This window comes from Aquila chrysaetos, chromosome 18 (assembly GCF_900496995.4).
Source record: "Aquila chrysaetos chrysaetos chromosome 18, bAquChr1.4, whole genome shotgun sequence".
In the NCBI taxonomy this organism is placed as follows: domain Eukaryota; kingdom Metazoa; phylum Chordata; class Aves; order Accipitriformes; family Accipitridae; genus Aquila; species Aquila chrysaetos.
Window position 1 is genome coordinate 17,424,268 of NC_044021.1, and position 23,132 is coordinate 17,447,399.

The following is a 23,132-nucleotide window of genomic DNA, read 5'->3' on the forward strand; positions in this document are numbered from 1 at the left end:
TATTCACCATATTGAAGAACAATTGCAAATCCATATGCCCATGACTATATACTTAATTGTCTTCTGTAACCACAAGTCTGTGATATGTAGTATAATTACCAGGTATTTGCAGTCGTCTTTGCTCTGTCTAAATGGAAAAGAAGAACTGGTTAAATATTTTTAAATTGTTTCACCAATTGATATTAGCAACATCTTGCATTTTTAAGGCTTTTGTTTTTCCAGGACTTAAATTTTTAACACAATATTGCTCACAGCATTTTCTTTGCTTTGGAGATGACATTAAAAAATGGTTTTTCCTTGTCTCTGATTTCCTAAGATGCACACAGTATCTAATTTCACTGAAAACTAATTTTTTAACCTTAAGTTAAAAAGTGATTGTACGCTGTCTGGGGGGCTTCAGCAATAACACACAGTTCCTTTTGCCACTGAGATGATTCCAGTCTGAGGAATATAGCATTTATTAGTAGCAGGAATTGTGATGAGGTTGGATGGACAAGGCAGGCTCAGGTAACTCTTCTGTGGAAGGTATTTCCACATCTTAAAATGACCAAGCTATGTGCAGCCCAGTTAAAGGCAGAATGCTCCCGTGTGACAAAAATGGGAAGAAGCATCCATCCTTTATATGTTGCAGATAGCTGAGCAGGATCTTTTTTTTGATACTTTGAATGAATGAGATCTAACCACACATTTCTGCACTGCTGGCCTATTGTTCAGGGAGTATTTGCCGTTCTTTGTGCTTTTCACAGTGCATTCTTGCCAGCGAGGGGATATACGTGTCTTCTGCGAGAACAGTGAAAACAGTTTCAGAATTTCTTTCAAACCTTCTGGAGCCTCTTAGCTTTCACATCGAGAGAAGGTGCTCTCTTCTTGTTTCTTTGGTGAGGGCAGTTTTGAATGCTGGTGTTCTGAGCTCACACGATGTTCACGCACAGGTTACTGAAACTGCATTGTTTCAGAGAAGTCTGCATTGACGTTAACAGTGAACTTAGAATCTAGAATGACATATCTGCATTTGAGATACTGCAAATGCCACTGGCAATAAACTGAATAGGATCTCCTGTTGTTTGGGAGGTGAAAGGAAAATAAGAGTAAAAGGGTCCCTTAACAAATGTATTGGTTGGGTTGGAAAACTAATACAGGAGATTTGTGTATATTACATACATTTGTAATTCAGATTCCTGGCTCTCCTGTGGGATATGATAACTAAATGACTGAGAATGTCCCCTAGAAAATCCAGTACCTAAAGCCACCTAGGATTTATCAATTTAGTTCTTCTCTGTTTTGCCAGTTAGCCTCTTGCATAGCACAGTCCCTAAATGTGGCTCGCAGTGCGATCCCAGTTCTCCTTGTTGATTCTTCCCAGGGCTGAATTCCAATCAGAAATTTATAAAATTGCATTCTTTTTTCTGGAATCTACTTTGACATCCTTTCAAACACAGAGTTCCTGTGAACCCTTCAGGGTTTAGCCTTTTCCTTTTACTTTCAGTGGTCCCTCTTCTGGCACTCAGGTTCTCTCTCTCACTTTCCTCTAAGCAGGGGGAAAATCTTCCCTTTTTGTTTTCTCTCTTGTCTTTCTGGACAGTCTTTTCTGCAGAGGGGGATGGACATCTTCCTCATTTGGTGCAAGGTGCACGCCTTTCCCCAGGAGAGAGTTGTCTGATTCTTACTGCAGCCTGGTTCTTCTCTCCTCCTGGGGCAGGCGTCAGGTAGAGCCAGGGCAGGCTGCTCCATGCGGCGGCTGAGCCAGGAGCTGAGGCTGATAGCAAGGCAAGCACAGCAGTGCCCTCACTGTTCAGTGATGCAGTCCCATGGTGTTCGAGCCAGTAGTGCAGAGGACTCCTGATGGTAACTGGGATCATCTAACAGTGCAGTGATTGTCGGGCATGTCCTACTGATGAGCTAGGGCTGAGGCCAAGCTCGGAAATCAAGTCAGCAGGTTGGGCAGCAAGGTACAAGGCTGGGCACAGGCGTACCTGCCACATAGCTCAGGCAAGGACTGAGGGCAGAGCCCTGAGCTTGAATGCAGCTCTCAGGCCTCAGGGAGGGAAACCCCAACGAGGCTTCTCACAGCTCTGACCCAGGGTTGCAAGGCTACAACACATCAGAGCAGGCCTTGAGCACAGGCAGCCAAAGCCCTCGGGAGTGGGCTGTCAGTGCTCTCCAGACCCTGACAGGCAGGGGTCCAAATGGGATTTGTTACTCAGTGCCCTGCTTTGCTTCAAGGAGGAGACCATTCAGCCCCTTGTTAAGATCAGTTCTGCTGAAGTATCGGGTCTGCTAATTTGCAGCCAGCACTTAGCTTTACATTCTCAATGCAAAGCTTAATTCTAAAATTAACCTGACATGTAAACGATTTGCTGTTCTCGCTTCATTGCTGAAGTTTGCAGTACCCACACCTCGGTTTCTGACATAGTTGTGTGGCCTTTAAAATAAAACAGAGATTCAGAGAAAGTTAAGTTTTGTATCAAATCATCAGAAAGTCTTGCCAGAGCTTTAGGAGTGAGTGCTGTGCCATTTGCTTGTCTCTGTCACAGTCCTGGAGAGCTAAGATATTTGTATATACCCGAATAGATTGCCAGAATCAATCCACTTTCCGGAGATGAACGTGGACATGTCCTCCTTTCCACTGTAATGTGAATACTCAAATCTTTCCACATAAGAAACTCATATATTTGAGTTTCACAGCACTCCCTAATAAGGTTTTATAGCCATTAGTGTCAGTGCCATATATCACTGAGGCATTGAAAAAGTGGAGTTTCTTTCCCAAACCACCTTTCTAAGCATCCAAGATGAAGTGATTTTATAGCTTACACTTCCACAGATCTCTCAAATCCCACAGCACAACTTGTTTCACCTGAACCTCAAAGATTTTTGTAAATGCTTTCCCAGAAGCTCTTGAGGGGGTCTTTTCTCTCTTTCTTTATTTAAATTTAAGCTTAAAATATGATTAGATTCTGTTCAACTCAAAATTGTTCCAGAATACATTGCAAGCAATGTGTGTACAAAAGGTAATCTACACTATCTAATAAATAAAATCGTGTAACGGTTTGAAATTTCAAATGTGACCATTTGCTTTAATATTGCGAAGTGTTTGTTAAACCTTTAAGCTTGTGACATTTTTCCACACTGACAGCTAAATAATGAATTAATGGCTTTAAAGTCCATGGCAGCCTGAGGGTTTCAAAATACATGTTTAGTCAAAATAATTGGTGCTTTAATCATTCTTTATGAACCAAAATTGTTCCTTAGGTATACAGGAGCGGTGCTAAAGCAAATATCTATGCTGTGAATGTTCTTCTGTATTTCTAAAATTATCTGTTAAATTGGAAAATGGTGTCTGGATGCATTTTTTTCTTTAGAGTTAAAGAGGTTATGTTTTACTCTCACAATGACCACGTACATGGCTACTGACTGTGCCGTCCCTTCACTGACAGTGAGTAGCTTATTGTAGTTTTAGTACATATGTACATAGACCACCAAGTTTTGAGAGCACATTGGAGGGTATGCAGGGGGGGACCTCAGTCCCTGCACTGTCAGATACAGTGTGTAGGACCCATGCATAACTAAATAAATTAGGGGATCTGTTCCCAGCAAAGCTGTCTCTCAACCCAACTATGACGCAGTTAAGAGCTGCATCCATAACATCTTCTGTTAACAGTGGGAATAAAAATCTTAGGTTAAACAAGGGAGGAAACTGTGGTCCTAATTTTATTGTTGGTATCCCGTGAGCAGACTACTGTGCCTGCACAATATTTTGCTGAGGTGCTTGTATTGACCTCAGCAATGCATCTGTGCCATATGCATGGCAGTTAAGATCTATCAGAACTTTCTACAGGCTATCAGGGGTCTAAGGAGCCTTCTGTGCCTGGTACAATTGTAATGTAGATAGGACCTACTTTATAGCATGAAGGTGATTTCTGGATCAGGGAAGTTTGTAAGACCACAGATTACTATAAAGTGTAAAGGTATACTGGAAAAAGTGTTAGTCTAGGTTTGCCATTTCATATATCTCTTTAACTAAACAGCCACTAGTGACCTGTGTTGAACTAGGAATGGGCTCAGATGAACTGTTGCTGTGACCTAGTTCCTGTGTTACGTGACTAACTTCCAGGAAACACTGCTCATCACATAGCTAAAATTATTTTTTTTGGAAATTTTGTGGTGCTTTTTGGGTAGAGTTTAATAACAGTAGTGTGGGCAGATTGCAAATGGGAATTAATTCCATGCCTCAGTATCTACTTAGACTAAACTCAGAGCATGCTCTTTGAGAATTCCTGCCACTTGGTATGGTTTTGAAGACAAGGTAATGTCTTTTAGAAAGAGCTTTCTGAGTATCAGAGAAGATACTTCTGGCAGCAGTTATTCAGCTTTTGTCTACAACCAGTGGATCACCACAACATCTTGTCTTCCACTGTCACAGCCCTATGTGAGTTTGAAATAGCCTTTCTCCAACAGCCATATTGGGCTTTCTCTCTGAACTCCCTATGGGGTTGTGTAGTAGCCTAAGCACAAAACACTTTGCTACAGGAATGAGGAGCTGTCCTCTCCTCTCTTCCTCCCAGTGCTTGTTAGGATTGACTTGATAAGCTGTAGTTGGAGTGTAATTCTTTAAGGCAAGTCTCCAAGCTGGAAAAAACAAAAGCAATAGTGTGAACGACTGCAAAATGCAATTATTTTTCTCTGACTATTAATGCAGGAGGAAAATGGCTAATCTGTAGCAAATTTCTTCCTATTTGGATAGCATGACTGTATCCAATTAAAACGGAACACTCTGCAGAAGTTTTACTTCCTGACTTCCAGCTCAGGATACAGTGTATGCTGGTACATCAGGTTGTTTCCTCTGCATGTTAAAGAGGAAGCATGGCAATGATGTTGGGGGTAAATAAGTCAGTGTGGGTTCTGAGGGGTAAAGTGTCTTGGAAGGGGAGAAAAATATCCTGGCAAGATTCAGCTGGCTCTTGTAAATGTTAGATATTTTTGACTGACTGCCAAAATGTTTCTGCATTTCTTTGAAGCTTTTCTTCAGCTTAATAGTGTGTGGTAATTGAAGTGTAGAATTTCATCTGTAGTTATTTTTTGCCCTGGTATATCCTTGCTTAGGCAAACCTTATTTTCCTCCTTGTTTGACACACACACCATACCACACACACCCCACTCCCCCCCGCTTGTTTTTTTTTCCCTTGTGTTTTGGGGGGGAGGGTGTGTGTAGTGGTGTTTGGGGGTTTTGCCCCTTCCTTCCTCCCATTGAGTGATAGACAAGGAAGGTAGAAAGGGATAAACATCTGCTAGAAACTGCTTTTACTTTAGGACGTTAGGACAGATCATTGCTACTGATTATCTATCTCCCTGAATGATTATTTGTTTATTTGGCTGCACAAGAGAGCTTCATGATTCATTACGCTGTTCAGAACTGGGAATTAAAAGTAGAGTATGTGGCAATCCAGACCTTGTACCTACGTTTGGGTTTGCTTGTGCTGATGTGACTATTTTAGCTAAGGCAGGGATTTTATGAAGGGGTACCAGCCTTACTAAGGGTATACTCAAAGTCCTTTGCACTGTTATAACTGTACCACACTAAAGGCTTGTCACAGCTTCAAAATGGTACAATAAAGATTTGTTGACATATATGTTACATATTAAAATAAATAAATAGCTAATTATATTGGCATAATTAAAACAGTAAGTAATTCTCACTACTATAGATGTAGCTATTTCAAAATCAGTGCTGTTCTAGTGCAGTTACACTAAAAAGTAGATGAGCTACTTTGAATGTAGGTACAGATCATGTATCCATAGCTATATTAAAAGCTTCAGCTGTCTCAGCTATACCAGGTAATGGTGGTGATGCTTCAGTCTTTCCTTCCCTGCTCTTCTGGGCATCTGAAAGTGTCTAGCTGGTATAAAGTAAGTTTGGAATAGACAAAAGGCTATGTCTTTGTATGGACATAACTTAAACTGCTACCGTGAGACATTGGAGGCCAGAAATATAGATTGTTCCAAGTAGGAATTCGGTATGTGTATGGAAAATTGGTCTATTGAAAGCTACCAACTGTGCTAGTCCAGATGGGACATTCTCTGTCGGAAGTCACCATGTATAACCTGTGTCTTTGGCTCTTCCTGTTAGTGGTTACTGTCAGAGTGCTATGCTATATAGGCCTTTTGTGTTACTTAGGAGGGCAGTTCTTAAAGCATTGCCCATCCTTTATTGGAATAAGCTAATGTCTAGTAGTATGTCTGCATCTATAGAAGAAACTGTGGTAGTAACAAAATTTTTGACATACAGGCCTGAGAGATTGAATAAGTGTTAGGTCTTAATTTGTTGCAACAGCAACAAGTAAATGCTTATATCAGGGTGTGCAGACGGCTTCGCTAAATCCAATGTCTGGATTTAGCATTGGACTAGAACATCATTACAAACAAGGACAGTACCAAAAGAAAAAGAGAGGGTGAAAATTGTTTCTTCGAAAAGTAGGAAGTTACAGTGGCCAAATGAAGCGAAGAAAATTAAAAATAGCATTGCAGGATTCCTTCCAAAAGAAAGAATAATCCAGCACTGGCTTTGTGCTGCCAGTCTTCATTCTCTTAAAACAATTTAAAATGAATTTTGCTTTAAAAAAAAAATTTTTTTAAAAGTTCTTCTCTAGAGAGCTTTTAAGCAGTTACCTCCACATTTGAAATATTATGCTTAAAGTATCTGGTAGTTGATAGGAAAGAGAGTTGCTGGAAACCTTGAGAAAAGGCCGGTTGGTTTGATGTTTGGCTTATCGAATGGGTATGCACTATGAGTAGTCCCATTGACTTAAATGGCACCACTCCTGTTAGTGAAGCTAAACACGTGCTTCAGCCTTAACAGGATGGAGGAAAGGAACATGGGGATAAGCATTTGCAATTCTTGGCTACTGTTCTTAAACCAGAAAAGGAGAACTTATTTTAATGGCAATATTGAGTGTTACAGTATTTCTTTCCACTTGTCTACAGTAAGTGAAAGTGAAGCATGTTATAGTTTGAAAGGACATAATTATAATTTTAAAATACCCACAATAGAGTTTGCAGGATTTCCTTGTCCCTGATTTTGCTCTTCAAACTAAAGGCTTTTTTTTTTTTTTCTTTCTTTTCACTAAGAAGAATTGAATCTGGTAGCAGTTAATGAGAGTTTTAACTATGCATACTAGGAAAGGATTTTAGAATTAGACTATGCATGCCTAGGACAGTTAATTTAAAAGCGTATGCATGTAGACAAGTGAATGACACTTCTTGAAGGAAGGGGTATATCAGCACTTCTGGAAACTTGTCTAACAAATACTTCATTTCTATTACTGGGAGCTAATTAATACAAAACTTTCTTTGTATGTACATCTGAAGTCCTATTTTTAGCTTGCAAAAGTGTGTCTCAAATAGTAATTATTGCTATATTATTTTGCATTTTCTACAGTCTCTTTCATCTGTGGGGATTTTTTTTATTCATTGTTTATGGGGAAAGCATGTTGATTGAATGTAAGACTAACAAAAAAAGCTCTGGCAACCCCCCTATTTGTCTGTTTTCTTCACCAGAGAAAGAGCATTGAGTAAATTGTGAAGTTACAGGTGATATCTATCTACAAGGTGGGATTCAGTCCTTAAGAAGTATCCCTGCAATTGGCTGGAGGATGCTATCTTTCATATGTAATGTAAGAGTCCTTGTTTCATTATCTCTGTGGCTAGAGATGTCCATGTTATCCCAACTACTAGCTGCTTGTCAGGGTAATTTCATTTGGTCTACCTGATTTGTTCTATATTACTGGTGGATTTTTTTTTTAATGCTTGTAACTAGGTTTGTGTTTTGCTGGTGTATCTGCATTTTACAGTCACCTTGCATTTTCAACTTTATATGAGTTTTTGTCATTTTAGGGGAGACAGTCAAAAGAGAAAGAATGAAAGTAAAGTGATCGTATCAAAGCACAGTCACATGTGTTTTGTATCACCAAACAGACTCTTTCAGGAAAAAGTGGTAGTACAGAGTAAGAAAATTGTGACAATACCTTAATAATTATGCTATACTTGTCATCTAGAAAGTCTCCCTGTATCTCTTTTTTTTTCTTTCTCCAGTATGAAGAAGTATTTTCATTCTGTTTTTCCCTTGAGAAGAGACAAAGGAATGCCAGGTGTCTTTCACTGGCAGAGTCTAAACTATCAAGCCTTGGAAATGTATGTCACCTTCCAGGTGCCTTTCCAGATATACATTGAGTCTTCATTCATTCTCCAGTGTTGGCTCAGTTGTCTCATCTTTCCCTCTTAGAATTTAACAAAACACATGTGTTCTTACACGAGAACTCCTAGAAAAATGTAAGTTTTTGAAGCTTTTCACCCCTGAATGCGTCATGACCTGAAGCTGTAATAAGCTGCTAGAAGCTGTTATTGTTTTATAACTAGGTGTGCCAGTTATTTTTTGAATAAATATTCATGAAAATCTGAACTAGGGAAAAACTAGTGAACTTGCTCCATTTCTTGAGAAGGTGGTGCTGCAGTTTACTGTGTTAATTGCAAAACATACAATTAGACGTTTTAACTTCTAGCATAGGTAACAGTCTTTCAATATTTTAACTACTGAATTAGAACAATATTTTTATTAGTTACTCAAGATTTCAGGTGAGATTTTCTCCTGATACCATGAATATATTTTCTTTCTTTCTTTGCTGTTTGGCTATTAACTGTCTCTTCAGTAACTCAATTTCTGTTCCCAGTGCTTTACAGAGAGATGAAATTGGATTGGTGTGTTTAACTATGCAAGATTCATTACAAGTCTATGAAAAAGAGTATGAAATTGGTGAAGTTCTCCAGTATGATATGAATTTTTTTAGTAACGTCAAACACATGAATAGCATAATACGGGTGATTTGTCTGGCCTTGAAAGAATCTTGTGGGAAAGGCAATCCTCATCCATTGTAAAGTGAGTGCAGAGGTTTCTCTCTTCCCGCAGCGTGTCTGAAGAATTTGGATTGTTAGAGCTTGGATTTGGGTCTTGGACAAACCAGAAACATCTTAAGCCTTAAGTACTCATTTAGGCATAGTATATCTTGCCATCTGAGATGCAGCTGTAGGAGCAGGAAGATGCAAAAAAGAACTTTTTGCTTTATTTACTTTTCCTCATCCTATTCTGCTATGTGAGCTCTATATGTACTTACATATGCACACAAAAATCTGGCTGTCTATATAGCCCATAATGCATGTACTTGAGGGTTGAATGTGAAATTTTAAAGAAATTTCAGTTGCCAAGTCATAACCAACTGTGGATGGCCTGAACCACATAAGAAGATTTTATACCCTGAATCAACAAATTGTGCTCTTCAGTTTTCTGGATCCTTTGTGTGTTTATATATAGATAAACAATTTCATTGTTGTTGCTTATAGTGTTGTATCTGATACTTAATTTCATTTTTCTTTTTTCCAAATTACCTTCAGTATTGATGAAAACATTAACAAGTTGCCAGTAAGACCCTGGAAAATATTTGATTTTTTTTTTTTTTCTGACCTGATTGCATAACCTTCCAAGCATATTCTCCACAATTTCCTCCACAGAAATTGTATGTATATGTGTGGTTGTGTGTTTCGTTCCTTAATTGGAATCTGTTTCTAATGCAATCTATACATTACAGCTGCTGAAGCCCTAAAAAAAAATATTGTGTTTTGTAATATGTGAGATAAATCTGAGACTCGGCAAAACTGAGCCTGCCATTTTTTATCCTGGAAATATGCTAAAGCTGGATTTCACTTTGATAGTAGGCATAAGAAATACATGAATATTACAACTTGTCATTGAATGCACATAAAACTCATAAAAATGTTGTCTGTTTTGATTGTGTCTTCAGCTTCAGTATTGGGAGTCTACTTAAACATAAAACTCACAGTGGAACCTAACTGAAAAGGTGACATGTATGGAATGAAATGAGAGAAAATATTTATACTGAAATCTCTTAAGCTTCACCAATGTGTTTTCCCCAACAAAAAAAAGTGTATTGCACCTTTTGAGGACCGTACTGTGAGTGTTCTAATAGAATCTGGCTCCTTTGTCATAATCTCTTCATCTAATAACTCCTGTGTAGCATTTTCTTCCCTCATCATTCACTATGTGTTAATTTACATTTTGATTTCTGTGTCCTTGACCCCAAACTGTCAGGCCAGGATGATACTATCATCTACAGCAGATTGTGAACTATTAATTCTCTCCTCCTTTACGTACAGTAGTGTGCATATGCAGATGGGGCTTCTCCCTGGAAGCTTGTGCTTTCCAGCATTTGAGGGTCCTTGAGTCTGGCACAGATGTTCTGTTTTGAGACAGGATTTCAGGTGAACAGAGTGGGTTTGTCTGCAGTGCAAGCTCAGCATCAGGAACATAAGGCATCCCCATGCTGCATCTCACCGATGATATGTTTGGCCCAGTATCTCCCTTTCAACAGTGACTGCTACCACACATTTCAGAGGAAAATGCAAGAAACTTCAAATGGCTGTTTGGAAATGATCTGTCCATGCAGGAATTTTATTTTTAGTCACCATAATTTGCCAGGCTATTTATTTGCAGAATCACACATCTTTTCTAGGTGGCATGGCAGGTATTCATCTTTGTGACATGTTTCTTATTAGTCTGAGTGAGTTTTTGCTGTCTGTCTGAACCCTTGTTTGGTTTTTTTTGTTTTTGTTTTTTTTTTAAATTCCAGCCAGTGATAGGTAACCATGTGCCTAATTAGAGTTTGATAAAGGAATTTGGATGTTAGATAGAGGAAGATCAGGTTGCTTTTGAGGTGGTCTGGTTGTTTGCACCTCAATATCGTCTTACAGGTTTTCCCTTGAATATATTAAGGAAATGGAATTTCTTGATTAAGTAGAAGAAAAATTTTAAGATGCCTCCATCTGTGAGCATGTGTATGTTTCTGCAAATATCTGTATATGTGTTCATGTATATCTTTTGTGCCCATGCCTGTGTGTATGTAAGAAGTAGTTTACAGTATGAAGGACTGAAACTCAAATATGTGTGTGGGGGAAAGGAAGGGGTTGAATTTGGAATTTCGATGGAAATCAAGTTCTGATTTACGACTGCAGTGATTATGCTGTAATTCTTCCCTCTCCCTTATCAATTAAAATATTTTCAAAAGAGCAGGTTAAAACATGGTAGCACTTAGCAGGGGTACAAGAAGGTGTAAAAGAGCAGACAGGCCAGAAACATATCTTTACATGGGGTCTTGTCTTGGTTTCAGCTGGGATAGAGTTAATTTTCTTTCTAGTAGCTGCTATAGTGTTATGTCTTGGATTCAGTATGAGAGGAATGTTGATAACACACCGATGTTTTCAGTTGCTGCAAAGTAGTGTTTAGACTAAGTCAAGGATATTTCAATTTCTCATGCCCAGCCAGCAAGAAGGCTGGAGGGGCACAAGAAGTTGGAGGGGACACAGCCAGACAGCTGACCCAAACTGGCCAAAGGCGTATTCCATACCATGTGATGTCATGCCCAGTATATAAACTGGGGGGAGTTGGCCTAGGGGGTACTACCTAACCAGGAACTAACTGGGCATTGGTCAGCAAGTGGTGAGCAATTGCATTGTGCATCATGCGCTTTGTATATTCCAATCCTCTTATTATTATTGTCATATTAGTATTGTTATTACTATCATGATTAGTTTCTTCCCTTCTGTTAAACTGTTTTTATCTCAGCCCATGAGTTTTACTCTTTTCCCCCGATTTTCTCCCCCATCCCACTGGGCGGGGGGAAGTGAGTGAGCGACTGCCTGGTGCTTAGTTGCTGGCTGGGGTTAAACCATGACAGATCTGTACATGCTCCTTGAGCTGCCTTTACTGTGGTATCTACCCACTCGTTCAGCCAAGGCTGCTTCTATTTCTGGTCAGTGTTAGAGAGGTCTGAAGGGAGGATTGAACAGGGCACGTAGGAGCGACATGGACATTGGTAGCTAGCTGTCTTTACCATTAGTGCTTTAACTAGTGTCACCCATGGGGCTAAAGTCAGTGTTGTCTTAATTCCTATGAGGCTGCTTTAACTCACTTGCCAAGTCTGTCTCTCCTGCAGCTGTTCTGACCACACAGTTGCTTCATTAGTAGCTCTGAGTAATATGTACCGTCTTACCTTTTGAAAATGGCTTATTCAAATCTCACACCATCATGGCCTCAAGAGGATCTACTTCAGCAGTGCTACCTATCATTTCATAACATAAAACCAGAAAACATTATTGTGTAGCCCTGCTGCTTGAAAACATGCGTTATTAATAGTAAATGACAGATAGATTAAATGGTCATACTCTTGTACAAGAGCATGGGTGCTCCTCTTTTTTTTCCAGTTAAAGGGTAGGATAATTAAGCGGACAACAAGGATAACTTAAGTGGTGCCATTAAAGATTGTTGTTGCATTGCAAATAACCCCTTTTCTACTAATCTGCTAGAAAAGAAACTATCCACCTCAAAATCCAGTTACTGATGGCACTGTTTCTTATGAGATGGAAAACCACCTGGATTCACCATGATTTTCAGGTAGCTGTTTTCCTTCCCCTGATCTCAGCTATCTTGTTGCTTAAGTCATAAAATGAAATGGTTATATTCACACCTGTGTATATCAGTGGTAGATGTCTCTGTATAACACATACTCTAGTTACTGATAGATGGTGGTGGAAACTGTTCTCAGAGTTCAGATTCGTAATATAATTAAGAGACTGCATTTCTTTTCAGCATCTTCGTTTCATGTATTCCTAGAACCTTTTGTAATCTCCCTGATGATGATACTGATTGAAGAGGTAATAGTAACTCTGACCAGTTCTAATCAACCATTTTTGCTGAAGTATTTTTCTCATTAAACATATGAATACTCAGTTTCCAACTGACTGGAAGTTTGTGTTGCCTATAACTATTCAGAGTGGCAAATGTTTTGACTGAGATTGCAGATAATGGATTTCCACTACGCTTCTAATATGGTGGCCGTGACAAAGATAACACAAGAGCCTCAACAGCTTCTGAAAACAAAATTGACCCTATCTGTCATGAGACTGCAGCCTTCCTGCTATTTGAGAAAATCACATTCCCCTTAACCCATCAGATATTCAGTGATATTGATGATCTCTTGAATAACAAAGCATAGCAAGTACGGATTTTTTATAACTATAGAAAAGAAACCAAACCCTCTTTAATATTATAATATATGTATTCTTTCTTGTGTCCTGTTTATGTAAAAATGGAACCACTTGTGTGGTTGATCAGTATAGCAGAGGAGGACCACATGTCCCATTAATTTATTGTTGGAAACTCATAATAAAAATAAAAGGAGCTGCGAAACTTGATGCTAGCTTTTCACTGGCTACCTTAAAGTTTAAATATGGGTATAGAAGTAGTTTTGTACAGGGTTTGTGAAATCAGTTATATTATTTCTTAACTTCCATGCTTCAGTGATAAAATTCAGCTTTACTAGAAGAAAGTCTTATAATCATTTTCACATTTGCTATGCATTACTCGCCTCTCCCCCTCTTTCCTTTTTTTAAATAAATAGTACTTTGCAACAAATTGATTTTGCTAGATAGTGCATTGATCATGCACCTTGCCTGGGGACAGAATATAGCTTCAAAAACAATAATAACTAAGACAATCATCTAATTTTACTGAAATAAAACTGAAAATGTACACCCAATGAAATAATCTCTGAGACTACTTTAGGTGCATTTGTGCTTGTACTTTATCCTCAGTGACACAGTAATCTACTAAAGTTCTTCTCTCGATTTTTCTCTTTGCAATCTGGAAGAACAGATTCACCAGTGATTGTGCTCATTTATAAAAGCATCCAAAACAAAATTGAACCCCAAGGCTGATAAACTATAAAGATGCTGATCAGATCTGAGCAGAATGGACGGGATGCTTTGGGGCTTGCTCAGCTAAAGACGGCTCTACAAGACTGATGGCTTTATATACACAATTACAAACACCATAGCTTTGTCGAATGAATGGGAAATCATAAAATATGTTGCTTGCCCTTTATTAAGTAAAGAATGGTATTTTGTAAAATACTTGCAAAGATTTACTAAATTTCTGTAATTTAATTCCTGTCACTGTATTTTCTTTTCTTTGTAGAAAACTTAATCAAACAATCATTTGGAAAGAACAATCCAATAGACTAAACCTTCTAGTCCTGAAGAACAAGTGGCTAATTGATTTTGCTTATCAATATACATCAAGTGGGTGCACAGTGTCTGCTTCATATAAAATTCATTCATTTATACTAGCTGTGTCATAATCAATAACGGTTTCAAAATTCATTCATTCTCACTAAAATTCTTCCGTAAAGGAGATGGTGAATTTAAGAGTCCTCTACAAATTAGGTACTTATTGGAAATCATAAGAAGACAAATGCAACAGGACAAAGATTAAAAACTCCTGTGGTTCTTCTAAGTGGTATTTCCTGATCTCATAAACAAGCTTTGACTTTGTGATGACATGAAACAAAGCTATGATGTGGTGACTCATCTGGGCTCTGTAGTGACTTTTGAAATAAAATCATGTAGGACAGAACAGCTTAAACATTTTAACAATAGTTTTATAAAGCTCATGGATATCCTAAAAACTGTTCCATTTTCTTTCATTTTGCAAGTGTACTAGTCAATGGGTGTCTGAGTCTCTTGAAAGTCACTGACATTTAGGAAGAACCACATGCTACCATGAAGTCACACTGTTTTAATGTTGAAATATACACTTGGTGGGGTGGGGGCAGAGAAAAAAAAAAAGAAAAGAGTAAGAAGTCATTAAGAGTTATCTATACAGACTTTAAAAAGGAAGAACATCTCCCTAGCTGACTGAACAGAAAGCCTAGCTATAGTAAAGTGAGAAGCATTTGTCGGTGAGAGAGCCTACCTGCTAGGTCAAGTCAAAATTTGTTTTCACATTAGGATGAATATTGTGTTACCCTTGAAATTTAGTGCTTTCAATTACTTGTGATTTTAAAATTAAAATCTGTAGTGTATCAGAAGTCAAGTTTCAAAAGTTCTGTTAACTTGTAAAAGGTAATTTAAATGAAGTAGGACCAAACACTAACTTTTTTCTTTTTTTAACTGGCTGTCCTGGTTTCAGCTGGGATAGAGTTAACTGTCTTCATAGTAGCTGCTATGGTACTATATTTTGAGTTCGGTATGTGAAGAATGTTGATAACACTGATGTTTTCAGTTGTTGCTAAGTAGCGTTTAGACTAATGTCAAGGATTTTTCAGCTTTTCATGCCCAGCCAGTGAGAAAGCTGGAGGGGCACAAGAAGTTGGCACAGGACAGAGCCAGGGCACCTGACCCAAACTGGCCAACGGGGTATTCCAGACCATGGGACGTCACACCTAATATAGGAACCGGGAAGGGGCAGGGGGGAATCGCCGCTCGGGGACTAGCTGGGTGTCGGTCGGCGGGTGGTGAGCAATTGCACTGCACATCATTTGTACATTCCAATCCTTTTGTTATTGCTGTTGTCATTTTATTAGTGTTATCATTATCATTATTAGTTTCTTCTTTTCTGTTCTATTAAACCGTTCTTATCTCAACACGCGGGTTTTGCTTCTTTTTTCCTGATTTTCTCCCCCATCCCACTGGGTGGGGGGGGAGTGAGTGGGCGGCTGCGTGGCACTTAGTTGCTGGCTGGGGTTAAACCATGACACTGGCATTCTTGGGATCATATTGGTTCCTTATAATCCCTAGTCTGTTTGTGCCCATCTTATATTCAGGGTATGACAATGCTACAGTCATAGGTGTGATTATGACAGTCAAGCAAAAAGGCTGAGAAGTAGGCTAAAGCTGCTTGGACATAGTTGCTCCATAATTTTGTGATTGCAGATGCAATTGAAGAGGATCAATCTTCTTACTCCACGTCTGTGGTTCTCTAAAGGCACAGCTGCTGCAAGGCTGTGGCAAGGATTCCTATGTACCATGTAAGTATATAGTGCTGTGGTTAGTAACAATAAGGACCTCACATTACGGGAGAATGTTCATACTTTGGTATGCCTGTGTCAAGTTTAGGCAACAGAGAAAGAAAAGCCCTCAGGTGATTCAGAGCAACCAGGCTGGTCTGAATTATCTTCTGGGGCAGTTTATCTTTCTCTATAAAGTATGCAGGGAAATTAGCCTCATAATTTGTGCACTGGAATTAGATTGTATGAATGCTCCCTTCTTTCCCCTCTGTGTCCTGGATAAACTTTTAAATTTTGCTTTGCATCTTCTGGTTGTGACAGTGGTGGTCATGTTGCTGGTAGTGAAATCCAACTAACAGATCTGTCAAGAGAGCAATTTTTTTTTTTTTTTTTTTTTGAGAACTTTTGCCTGAGGGGGATAAAAAAGATCTTTTTGGACGGGTTTAGCTTAGACTTTGTGTATAAAATGCTCTCCTCTTTCTTTTCTTCCATGGAACACTACTTTAAATGCACTGTTAATGTGTTCTCATAGGGTAAGAGATTTGAAAAATTTGAGGTTAAGCTAAAAACAGTAGCTACACTACATGAGGAAAAAATGGAGTGAATAAACATTTTTTTCAATGCCAGACATAGTTCTGTCCTTCAGATTGACTTACATCTTTCATGCATAATGGCAGCACACTGAGTAAAAGGAATAACAGACTGGCTAACAATACACTTAATGAAATGAAGCAGATTATTTGACTCTGATCCCCCACACACACACACACTTTTCCAGCTCTGTGATATCATGTATAAGGATAGTATACTTACTTGCTATGCAAAGCTAAATCTCTCATTAAAGTAAACAGTGGTAACTTTTGTTACTGTCTGCTAGGAAATTCTGTTGATCTAAAATTGAGATACCTTTATATTTAAATACATGAGCTAAAAGAAGCAGCTGGTTGTTGCTGATTTTACTCAAACATTTTTTTTCTGAACCTGATAGGAGCAATCCCTTCCCTTCCCCTCCATTTTTTTTTTAATGAAGAGAACTGGTTTTAAATGGTATGGGCTAGAGTATCTTCATAATGTGTTTGTAATTTTTTTTTTTTAAACTGTTCTAGCTTTAATTCATAATTACAAGCTTATTCCAATCTCTGCATTATGGAACCACATTTTAGACCAACAGCTGTTATCTACTTTCACTTGTAGCCTTGGGGTATGCATATTTTAATATTCATTTACTATGTGCCGATAAACTAAATACTTCCTACTGGAAGTCTATGAAATTAATCACAGTATCTTAGTTGCTGTTCTGTCTTCCATGTAGCTCATATTTTTTTAAACTTACTATGTTATATAAATTGCTGTCCTTCTTCTCCCTGAAAAAAGGGGGAAGAGGAAAGGTTATTGCAAAATATACAAACAGAACAAGTTGATTAAATCTGTGATAATTAGAAAATAGAGAGGAATACAGTGTAGTCATTCAAATGACACAACCTTCTCTCCCGCTCCTGTATCTTGCATAAAACTAGTCTAAACCTTGCCACATTGCCTCCGGCAATATTTTAATAGCTGGCTTTGTATTTGAAGGTTGTGGTTTTAACTGTTATTTAAATAGTATTAGGTCCTCATATGCATATAATATAGCCTAAGGGTAGATATTTTCCAATCTTCCAGGCACAATCACAACTCCAAGCATCTTTGTGTTAAAAGTATAAAACATGTGGCAACTTTGGAGATGAAATTCAATGAATAGGGAGGAAATAAAAGTCATGCAACCCATTAAAGTTTAAGGCTGTTTGTTGTGCAGCAATGGATAAAGAATTGGTGAAAAGCTGTAGAAGGGCATGAAAATAGATTACTTCAAGGATGAGTTTGGTGATAGAAAGTAATAACGTCAAGGCTGGAGATGTTTAGACAGATTTCTCATATGTTTATATTTCTGGAGTGATGTCTTCTTCCCACAAATTATAACTCAAGGGCAGCACTTAGAGACAATAATAAACAATAGGTACCTGCTTCTGCTCATGTTAGAAGCAATGGAGAATTTTGCTACAGAATTTGGTGGGACCAGTGTTATCCAAAATCCCTATGGGACATAACATCTGTATTGTGAATGATTGAGGTCTGGGATGTGCTATTGCCCATCCTGGTACCTGAATATCCCCCAGGAGAAGCACACTTCAGGCTAGATTCAGTAATTAATTCTAGGAGCATGAATAAGACACAGCTATCTGAAATCACAAATTGTGTTCCAGAAAGTCCCTGTTCAGCTGTTGGCTAGGACTGCAGATGTCTGAACTTGTAAGGTGCCTCCCCACGGTTGTTCTGGTGTCCCAAGTGCACTAGTAGTCATCTTCCACACTTGCTGAGAACTAGGGATGTTTTGATGAGGTCAGTGCATATCCCTTAAATTAAGTCCATTTGGGATGCGGAAACTGGTTATTCCTTCATCTAGGTCCCTGGAAGAGAAATTCCATTAGGCATATTACAACCAGGCTGGATGCACTGGCATTTTGCATTAAACAGTGCTTGAGAGAATACCTAGAATTCAGGTCCGCTCACCCTCACTTAGATGCTCTAAACAGTTACTGTCTCTGAGGCAATGAATCTGGATTTCTACCAGTCCAGTTTTGTAGCCTGAAAAGGAAAGACGAAGAAAATTCCTTAGAACAGAACAAGATGTATTTTGGTGTTGAGAGTGCTCTCTGGAGGTGTGGGTTTGAACTCCTTCAAGCTGAGGAGAGTGCATTTGAAAAAAGCTCTTCCATTTCCCAAGGGAACCTGCTGATCACAAGGTTGCTAATCAAAAGGTGAATGCCAGCACTACAGTGTTCCACTTGCTTCACCGAGAGAACAGCGGTAGGATCCTGTCTTCTGCAGGATACCCAGGCTGGGAGAGCCAGATGGACTGAGATGCCTATGCTTTGAAAAGTAGTGGAAGAAGTATTCAGATACACCCTCATTCTCAGTATATCTTAAGTACTATCCAGTTCCTTACTGAGTGTGGAGGTTCTCTTTAGTTTCATCTGTAAGTACCATAACATGAATTTATTGTTATTGTTCTGGCCCTTGAAACCTTCTGAGATAGAGGGCTGGCTGCATTTATCTTTCTGTGATCAGGCAAATCAAACTGAATGAAAAATAGTACTTTATTATGTTGATATTAAAATATCTTGAGGAGGAGCACATCGTTATATTTGTAATCAAATTAAGATATAAAATTATATCTAATCTGAAATTTGTATCTCCCTTTAATTGACCTCGTAAAATATGTAATAGCCTACAGACTGCAGTTCACCTTCACAAGCTCAATGATGTCCTTCATACCTCCTATGGAATGCCTAGCACACCTCTGAAGGCTAAAAAACAGTAAAGAAAACTGAATATCAATTGCACCTTTTTTTGGTGGTGAAAGAAAATTGTCCTGAGTCATAAAAACATGAAAAACACAAAATTATGTCCTAAACATAAAAAGCTTGCAATGAAAAAAATGTAAACTAGGTCCCAACTTAGATCGAACTTTACTCCAGCTTCAGGAAATTGAACAGACAACAGGCCATTGAAGCTTTGTCTTAGCAGAATCCTGAGGCTTTATAAAGCACAAATGCAATTTGCAAATGAATTGAAAGTTGTTGTTTTTTCCGTTGCACAAATTGATACAAAGCACTCTTCTTGGCTGAAATATATCAAAACTCTCTTTTTAGCCCATGTGGAGGTAAAAAGCGGTACACCAGTCCCGTGGGATGTTACATAGAAGTCTGTTTTTGTTTTGAACGTACAAAAGTAGCAAAATACTTGGAAGTGGAAAGGTCCACAGGTTTTGCTTCAGTGCTACACTGCATCTGCCCAAAATGCTACACTGCTGCATGAGAACTGTCATATGGCTGCCGTGTTTACATTCGCTTCTGCCCATCAGTGCTGGTAGGTTTCCTGTGATGGCTCATATTGTGTGATCAAAGCACAGGCTACTGTTCAATGGGAAATGTAGTAACACTGAAGAGAATGGGGACCACAGCTTCTACGTTAGACTGTGGGCTAGGCAGGTGCAGACTGATACCTAACAAAACCAGAGTAGAATGCCGTGGTTCAGTTCAGCAAACTAAAATGTTTTCATTCACAATAATGCTAACTTGAAATACAGTGCTTTGTTTTGCTTTCATGTTTGAAAATACCTGTGATAAAATTAAGATGTCTCTACAGCAAATTGCAACCTCTTGACAAAATCCTCATTGCTAAAAAAAGTCCGATGTGTGCAAGGAGCTTTGTTTTGTATAATTGCATGTCTTGCTTCTTGCTGTAATTCTGTGAAGGTTAAGGACTACTGAAGTGAATATTTGCATGATTGTTACATGATTTAAGTTTAAGACAGAAATCAGGTCAATAATGAAGACTTAATTTGCATCAGGCTCTGATGTCATTGTCAGCTGCGTACCATTGCATGTTCCTTAAAGTGGGGGCTTGCATCTATTTTAAGGAATATTGATATTGTTGCACAGCTGTTTCTGAAGTTCTTTGATTTTCAGATCTCTCAACCTTTCCAAGTGAAGGTCCAAACTCTTTTGTAATGAATTTATTATTATTGATACTAAGCTCTTTTCTTAGTCACCTTAGAACTTGCCTGTGGACCACGGGTAAAAGCCATTGAATTTAATTCTTCCACTTCCATCAGTGGGGAAAAAAAAAAAAATAAAAAAAAATCAGTGGACTTTTTAGGAAAGACCATAGTGGAACATAGGAAACACATTAACTGTTTTGTGCTTTTACATGTCTTCCTATTAAAAAAGTTATCACATAGACTATTTGTCCAAAGAAAGCAAGCATAAAATACAAAGCTTCGGGTAACTATATAAGCTTAGCAAAGAAACTTGAAGAGTGATATGAACCAAAACAGATCACTAAAAATACCTACGGTTGCCAAAAAAATTCTCATCAGCTGTATTAAATGTATGTAATTGTGAAATTTTGTGACATTTCATGTTTACTTCCAGACTGTAGGTTCAAGTGCACTGCAGTAGGTGACTATTTTAAGACCGGTATGTGTTTTTAAGATGGGAGTGAACGAAGTGGTACACATTACAGCTGTTGCAAAAATGACTCTGTGAAGAACTGGTAAAGCCTTCATGTGTTAGTGTATAGAGAATGCTTTGTTATGATGGCAGAGCAATGTCCTCATGCTCTAAGTACCTTGACTTATTTTCCTTGCAAAATAAATAAATTTTATATGATAATAATTTTATATCATAAATCATAAATGTGTTTATGTATCCTATACCTGATAATGTCTCAGATTGCTGCCTTATTGTCTTATTCTTCTATCAGTGGTTCATGAATGCTGTTTCAACTCATCAATTTTCCAGTGTTTTCTGTTGTTTTTAACAGTATATCACCCTTCTCCACTCTACCAAAGCTCTTTTCACCAAGAATATTAACCATCATTTCTAGTTAAGCCAAAAAGGCTTTTTTTTTCCTCCCCAGCTGGCATTCCTGCTTTTCTGGCTGTCTTTCAGCATCCTACCCTTTAACTCCATGCCAGAGATGCTAGATGATTCTGGAACTCAACGTTAGCTTATTTTAAGATTGATGGTTAAGTGGACTCCTTAATTTATTTAGACAATTGTTTGTATCATCAAACCTTAACCTTATTGATTGCTTGACAAATGGAATTTGTCATTTGGTTTTCGTGATTTGTCTCAGGAGCTGGGTCATCGAGTTACAGTCTGTTTTTTTATTTCTTGGGTAGAGGATAGTCAGTTATACAAAACAAGACTATTTTTATCTTTGCAAACTTTCAGAAATACAGTTGTTCATCTCCAGTGTGTGAATAATAATAATAAAAAAATATCTCTTCAGCTGTGAGACCATATCTGGTGGGAATGCCTTCATGAATATTTATTTGGGCAAGTTTTTGCTATTCTTAAGCTTTCTGAAAACATTTTTGTGAATGAAATCTTGGTCAGCTGAATTAGTCTAACTGAGAATATGGCAATAATAAAACAAAAGCAATGAAACAAACCAGAAAGCTTTATTTATGAGATTATTTGCTATTTTGAGGCTTGTAATAGGGTAATTTTAGTCTTCACAATCTGCATCTTGTTGACTTTCTACTGCTGCTTTTTTCTGACTTTTTCCCCCTCCTTCCCTTGTTTTATGATGAAAAACAAGGAAGGTAAAGAAAACAAAGGAGGAGGAATAAATTTCCCTCAATGAAATCTATTACCAATTATAACTTCAGGTCATATTTCAAGATAATGTGGGGGGACAAGAGGAATGATGTTTTCCAGTTTCACAAAGATGGAGCATCCTTACTATATGTTAACCATATCCAGTTCTCATTCCTGATGAAGGACAAAAGAATTAAGGAGCCTGATCTTTTGTATTTCAAGGACCTGCAGTAAAACTAAGGAAATCCACACCTCCATGTTCCTTCTGCAGAGTGATGGCTTCAGGGAGAAAAAAGAACAGTAGTCCTTGTCTGGAAGTTCTGAACTCTTGCATTTCTTGAACTTGGCAGGTCCAGATCCTCTTAGCAGTCTTTATTCTCTGGTGCATGTTCTTGTTTATGAGACTTAGCTTGTTTCAACTGAAAAGCATCCCTGCAGGAAAACAGTATGAGTAGCACATCATTGAAAAAATATTATAGATTCTTTTATCTATCTGAAGTGATAGGGTTCTAAATTTCCTGTCTAGATTTCATTAGCACTATAGTGTAAAGATCCAGAACAGTATGTGCAGAAAAATAGTAAATAATTATACTTCTAAGGAATCTCTTGTAGGCAGAGATGGAAAATCAGAGAGAAGAAATGTATACAGAAGAACACAAGTGAAATTGTCACATCAAGTGAAGTTTAAAAGATCACACAGATGATCTTCATGTTATTATAGAAGATTAAAAAAAACAATATCAAAAACCCAGAGTAGGTCAATAAGCATTCAAAATTACTTTTGTTGTCACTGTGGGTATGGCCACAACAGATACTAGCAGCATTCATAGAGAGCACATGCTAAAATAGGAGACAGAAAAAGTAAAATAATTAAAAAGCCCAGTTCTCCTTCCAGAAGGTCAGAACAGGGCCCTAGTTTAGGTGCTGTAAGAATTGTCTAGAGTCTCTAGAAAGAGCCTTCTGAAGGAATCTCCTTTCTTTCAGGTGATAGGAAACATGAGAAGACAAACTTCTAATATAGGTGCTACAATGGCCTTTCTTCCCTCTCTCATTGCTGGAACTAATATATACTTCAAATCAA